We start from the raw sequence: 6,817 nt of genomic DNA, 5'->3' as shown, positions 1-6,817 counted from the left end.
TCTGGAAACCCTTAATGCCATAAACTCTGCTCCCATAGACACTTTGCAACAGTTACAGCCTTCTGATTTTTTTTGTATCGCAAAAGTGTACTTTGTAAAATGGTCTGTTACAACCAAGATTTCTTTGGTATTGTGACTGTCAGGCTCCAGGGATGAATAACCCATGCATACCAGTTCCATGGGATGAGTTGTTCGGGTCTTAAAAAGAGGTGCTGATATTTTATTTTTATTTTTTAGGCATTGTATTTCTTCTGCCACAATGTCCACATGACTTGATCCTGTTCTCTACATCTTAGGCCAACAAAATCTTGACTTGACTAGGTTTAGAGTTCTTTCCAAACCCGTATGCCCCATATCCTCGTGGAGGCTCATGAGAATGGGAGACTTGGGGACCACAAATTGGTATGTGATGTCTTCCGATCGTTCCTTTAAACTAAGGAGTTTGAAAACCAAAAGCTCAGTTCCTTGTACTTGTGTGTGTGTGTGCGCGTTGGGTTTAACACCAAAGGAGTTCAGCTCCTTGTCCTTGTGTGTGTATTGGGTATACTACTTCTACCCAGGTAGAGCTAATAGTGTGTATGGGTTCTTATGACATTTAATAAATTCATTGACCAATCAGCGAGAGAAGTGTGAGTGATGGGACGAGGCAATTCTTTTGATGTTGGGCTGCATTCTGTTGTGGCAAGCGTGAGGCACAGGCGAAGATGTACATCGGAGAGTCTGTTTCACTCCTGGTTCTTGATCCGAGTTCATTGAAGAAAATTATGACACGTGTATGTAATGACCTCTAAGATCTACTGTGCATACTTTGTGGTACTTCATTTACCAGCATGCTTTGTGTCTTGGACATTTCCTGTGTTCTTGTGGGTTTCTAAACATGTGGACCAATGGAATGTATTTGCTCTTTGTATTTTTATTTGAATTTTGTTATTAGCCAATGATGTGGTGTGGAGTTGTTATGCCCGCGAAATCGCGAGGTTCGCAACGGTCGATCTCCTCACGGAGAGGGAGGAGTTTGGGAGTCCAAGCAAGACTCCGAGGAGAGACGTCCATTTTTTCTACTGCTCCGTCTCAGTACCAGTTCCGCGGAGACTTTATACACAGCCGTGTACTCGGCCCGCATTTGAGTTGAGGGGTGTTGCGATTGGCCCGCGGTCGTATGCTTGCTGGTGGGGTTTGTTTTAGTATGCCGATTATTTTGTTTATGCCCCATAGCCAGTGTCGCCGCTAGCTAGCTAAGTGGATTTAGCATCCAGTGCTAGTGTGTTAGCCGACTAGAGTTGTGGAGGCTAGTCAGAAGTCATCGGGCTGCGCTGGACGGTGATCTAACCAGGGGAGCCGCTCTGCTCCATTCCTGGGACCGGTCTGCTGTCCAAAGAGGACTCGCTTCATCTGCTCTCCGGCGCGGGGCCCACCGGAGGACCACCATGTTCGCCAGGGTTGTCTGATCATTGCAACCTGTGGCCATCTTGCGGGTGGAGGCCGCTACCGGGGAGCCGACACCTGCCAGCTGCTAGGCTAGCACTACGCCTTCCATCCTCTGGACTGCACACAGTCTCCCGGTCGAGGGAGCGATGGGTTGTGAGTAGCCCGAAAATTTCATTTATACTGACACACACACACACACACACACACACACACACACACACACACACACACACACACACACACACACACACACACACACACACACACACACACACACTTTTATCTCGTCGCCTGGGCATCGTAGCGGTGGCTGCCTTGCCCTCCGCTCAGAGAGCTGCTTTATGTGCACCAACGGGCCCCAACGGAAAGCGCTGGGTATTTTTGTGTTCTTTTGATACTTTCTTCCTGTTTATTGTGACTGGTTGTCACACCCTGTGTTATTTCAATTAATGTTTATTTAATCAACAATACTACACTCTCTCTCTCTCTCTCTCTCTCTCTCTCTTTCTCTCTCTCAGTATTATCAAATAAATCCTATTATTATTAATTATATTTCGGGTGTATTGGCAGCTCATTTACTTTTAGAGTGCTGGTAATAAGCTGGTACAGTAATTCAGTACACAGCAGGGTTATAAGATCTGCCTTAACCACATGTTTGTTAAATTCTGGGAAGATACACCCTTCACTAGCCTTAGGTAAGTGTAGTATTTTCACAGTGGAGGCACCGCGCTACTAAATTGATGATTATCTTGGTTAATTATTTCTATGATCATTTATCACTAATATTGTCATTAGTGGCACTAGCCTACTAGTACACAGGGAGTTCAGCCAGCTCACCATCCCACCGCTGAGAACTCAGGATCCTGTTGCGCCATTGGATTGTATTGTAACACTTTAGTAACTGGTAGCATTAGGATGTTGTCTTGTTTAAATGTGCTTGGCGTTGCCCGCCAGTGAAAAAGGGGTTACATGTAAGTGGAGGGGAAAATTGCGAGTAGGAGCATCGCAGTAGTCAGCCTGATGCTCGCTGTCTTGGACAGTGAATTTATTTTTTTGATATAGTGGATGTATGTATTTTGTAGTTGTTGTAGATTGGATATGTGTGTTCTTTTACTTTGGATATGTTTTTGTCTTTGTGTTGCACTGCTGTGGGTTGGGGGAAATATTTCGTTTCATTTCATGTGTGCAGGTGCATGGAATGAAATGAAAAATATTCCTGAGTCCTGATTCCAATAGCTCTCATGTTTTTGAATCAAGCTTGGGGAACCACGTTGATCCAAAAGTCACTCAACCCAACATCCTTGTGTTGTGCTTTGAGCAAATCAGATGTTCCCATCTCCAAGACCTCCATCCAAAGAGTTGCCTCATCCATGGAAGGTACCAGCATTTTGACCTCGGCGGTTCACTGGCCGTCAGCCGAAACAGAGAACGGCTGTCTCAGGATAAGGAGGATGTCACCTGAGAGTTTAGGGGCGCTATCAAACCCTTCCTGGTAGTTTTCTGCCAAGCTCAACACAAAATCCTTCATTGCTGGGTCCTCCCGCATTTCGTTCTTCTCGCAATGCTCCCCCAGACAAGGAAAGTGCAACTTTTGCCCGTGAATGTCGCTCTCCAAAAGGTGCAGCTTTGACCGTAAAGCTTCAAGCACCTTGTACATATCCATGACAGTGTAGTTCTTGCCTTTTAGTTTCAGATTAAGGTGATTTAGATGAGACATGTTATGTCACACGTCACCTTATTGTCACTTAAAAACCTCTGATATTCTTGGGCTTTTTGGCTCGGCAGTCTAGATAAAAATGACGCAAGCTCATCACGCAGGTCGCACACCCTCTCCAACACACGGCCTTTGCTCAGCCAGCAAAAATCATTATCGATATTCTTGTGTTCGCTGACATTTCCCCCAACAATGCTCTGAAAAGGCGATGTTGCCGACTAGAACTCTCGTGAACGAAGTTTACTAGTCTCGTCACAGTATCAATCACCTCTTTCATTTGCAATTTGTGAATTGTTACGTTCCCCGTTAAAGGTCCAGGGGATGAGGACAAGTAACAAAGAAAAAAAAAGTGTCCCGGGGAATGAGAAAGGTGGAAGGCATAACAATAATCTGTTTGTAAAAACAAACAGATTTATTAACAAAAATTAACCCTAAGTCAATATGTACAATAAAAAAGGCAACTGAAGATGCTGGCTCTTAACTAACCAGGCTTAGCTAATAAAACAAACTCCGATCAAACCAAACAAGAAAGAAACAAGAACAATAACAAGTTTCACGCTCCATCTCAAGGAGTATTGGGTATCGACACAAGAGCTTGCTCACTGGTTATCAACAATGGCCCACTGGCCGTCTCTCTCTCACTGATTACCAACAATGCTGGCCCACTGGCACTGTTGGGTGTCTCTCTCCAAGGTATATACCCAGCTGATGAGGAATTGGTATCACCTGGGCTCAATCAGCAGCTCCCCGGGAGGCGGGGCATTACCTGGAGAGAGAAAATTACAGTCAAACGGCACTAGGGCCGTAACACCCCTTCCCATAAAAACAAACCCTAGGTTTGTATACAAGAGGGTAATTGCATACACAACACACAGCATTGAGGGTGTAACACCCCCTCTTATAAATACAAACCCTGGGTTTGTATTTTAAGTGGGTAATCCTCTTCAAAAATCGACACCATTACTAATTACTTACCTCTTGTAAGTATGCATGGTGACAACATTTCTCTGCTTTTGAAGTTTACACACCTTGTTGCATGGTAACAGGGCAGGCATTTCACCCACGAGACCAAGCATCAGTCACCAGATTGTCAGCTCCTTTTTTGTGCCTGATTTCAATGTTGTACCCCTGTGCCAAAAGTGCCCAACGGATCAACCATTGGTTATGGTTGTACATTTGAGTTAAAAAGACAAGGGGATTATGGTCAGTATACACAGTCAAAGGAAGTGAGCTGGAACCAACATACACTTCAACATGCTGCAGGGCAAGTAGCATGGCTAGGGTTTCTTTCTCAACAGTGGAGTATTTGAGTTGATGCTGTTTGAACTTGGTAGAGAAGAAACACACTGGGTGAGGTAAACCGCCCGTATCATCCTGCAGCAATACTGCACCAGGCCCAGAGGCGCTGGCGTCAACTTCCAACTTGAAGGGAAAAGTTAGGGGCAGCTGGAACAGGGGCACTGCAAAAGAGAGACTTTGCAGCTTCGAAGGAGTTCTGACACTCAGCCGTCCACAGAAAAGGAACAGCCGGGCTACACAAAGCGGTGAGGGGGACAACTACCACTGAAAAGTTCCCGCAAAAACACCGGTAGTAGCCAGTCATGCCTAGAAAATGGCGAAGTTCACGTCTGGTGGTGGGAACTGGGTAGTTTAATACAGCAGGGATTTTAGCATCTACCAGGTGGACTTGCCCATGACCCACCTGCTTACCCAGGTAAGTAACAGTGGCTTTGCCAAACTCACACTTGGAGAGATTGAGTGTCAGGTTTGCATCCTGGAGCCTTTTAAACCCTGTTTTCAGGCTAGAAACATGGTCTGTCCAATCATTTGAATACATCACTACATCATCAAGGTACATGTTGCAATGGGGGACATCACCCAACACCCTGTGCATCAAACGCTGGAACGTAGCAGGAGCGTTTTTGAAGCCAAACGCCATTACACTGTATTGCTTGAAGTGGTCAGGGGTCACAAAAGCTGAGATATCTGATGCTCTGGAGGTTAATGGAACTTGCCAATATGCTTTTAGGAGATCTAGTTTGGTGGTAACAGTAGCGGGGCTGATAGTATCAATACAATCTTCCATGCGGGCCAATGGAAAAGACTCTGGCACCGTAACTGCATTCACCTTTCGAAAGTCAGTGCAGAAACGGGGTGTCCCATCAGCTTTCAGAGACAACAGACATGGGGAACTCCAGGGACTGTGACTAGGCACAGCTAACCTATTTTTAATCAGATAATTAACTTCTGCTTTCATTACCTGGCGTTTATCAGCAGAACAATGATAGGCATGCTGTTTGATGGGAGCAGCGCTACCAACATAAATGTCATGCTGTAGGACACTAGTACGGCATGGCACATCACCAAACAAAGTGGGAAATGTGTGACATAGACTGAGGATGTCACTTCGCTGTGCCACAGGGAGGTAAGACAGATGGGAGTCAACATCAGATAGAAACTCAGAGTTGGTCAGCCTACCATTCTGTTGGCCATCAGAGGGCAGGTTGAGTCCATTGTCCAGTAAGACACCCACACACACTAAGGAAGCAGACATTTCGGGACTCACCTTTGTCACCCCAGGGGTGTTTCTGGGAAAGTAAGACTTAAGTATGTTGACACGACATAACCGTGTTTTCCTCCTATGCTCAGGAGTGAGAATAACATAGTCTATATCAGACACTTCTTTCCACCACATATGGACCTAGAAATCGTGCAGAGAGGGCAGACCCCGGCACCGACAACAAGACTAGACCGTAGTCATCAGGACGGAACTGACGCGCCACTGCCTTACGGTCAAACCACTTCTTCATGTTATCCTGGGAGGCGGAAAGGGCCTCTCTCGCCAGCAATGTTGCATTATGTAATCGTGCTCTGCACTGGGAAACCAACTTCAACACATTAGGCTGGGAGCATGAACTAGACATGAACTGCTCCTGTAACACCTTTAACAGACTACACACTTTATGGCCAAAAACGAGTTCAGTCGGACTAAACCCCAGAGACTCTTGTTTTGCGTCACGGATGGCAAAAAGCATGAACGCAAACTTTCATCCCAATCTTTCCCTGTCTCATAACAGTACTTCTGCAACATAGACTTTAGAGTTTGGTGCCAGCGCTCTAGCGCACGCTGTGACTCAGGATGGTATGCGCTACTCACTGTGTGTGATATGCCCAAAGACTGCAGTGTTTGTTTGAATGTCTTAGACAGAAAGTTTGTACCTTGATCGGTTTGTACAACACGTGGTAAACCAAAGGTGGTAAAGAACTTTGTTAGAGCTCTATTAACGGCTGAAGCAGTAATTTTCCTCAAGTGAATTGCTTCAGGAAACCGGGTTGAAACACACATCACAGTCAGTAGGAACTGGTTATCTGACTTAGTCCTGGGTAGGGGGCCAACACAGCCTATAATAACATATTCAAAGGGGGTGCCAACAGCTGGAACTTGATGCAAAGGGGCTGGGGGAATTCTTTGATTTGGCTTGCCTGCAAGCTGGCAGATGTGACATGTTTTGCAAAAACGTGCAACGTCAGCTTTCAGTACTGGCCAAAAGAAATGCTTCAAAACACGGTCATGAGTCTTAGTTATACCCAAATGACCCGACCACAATTGTTCATGCGCCAAGGTCAGCACGTGTTGCCTATAGCTAGCTGGAACCACAATATGATGAACTGAAC

The sequence above is a fragment of the Lampris incognitus genome, chromosome 18, assembly GCF_029633865.1.
Source record: "Lampris incognitus isolate fLamInc1 chromosome 18, fLamInc1.hap2, whole genome shotgun sequence".
In the NCBI taxonomy this organism is placed as follows: Eukaryota; Metazoa; Chordata; class Actinopteri; order Lampriformes; family Lampridae; genus Lampris; species Lampris incognitus.
Note: the sequence above shows the minus strand (reverse complement) of the source record.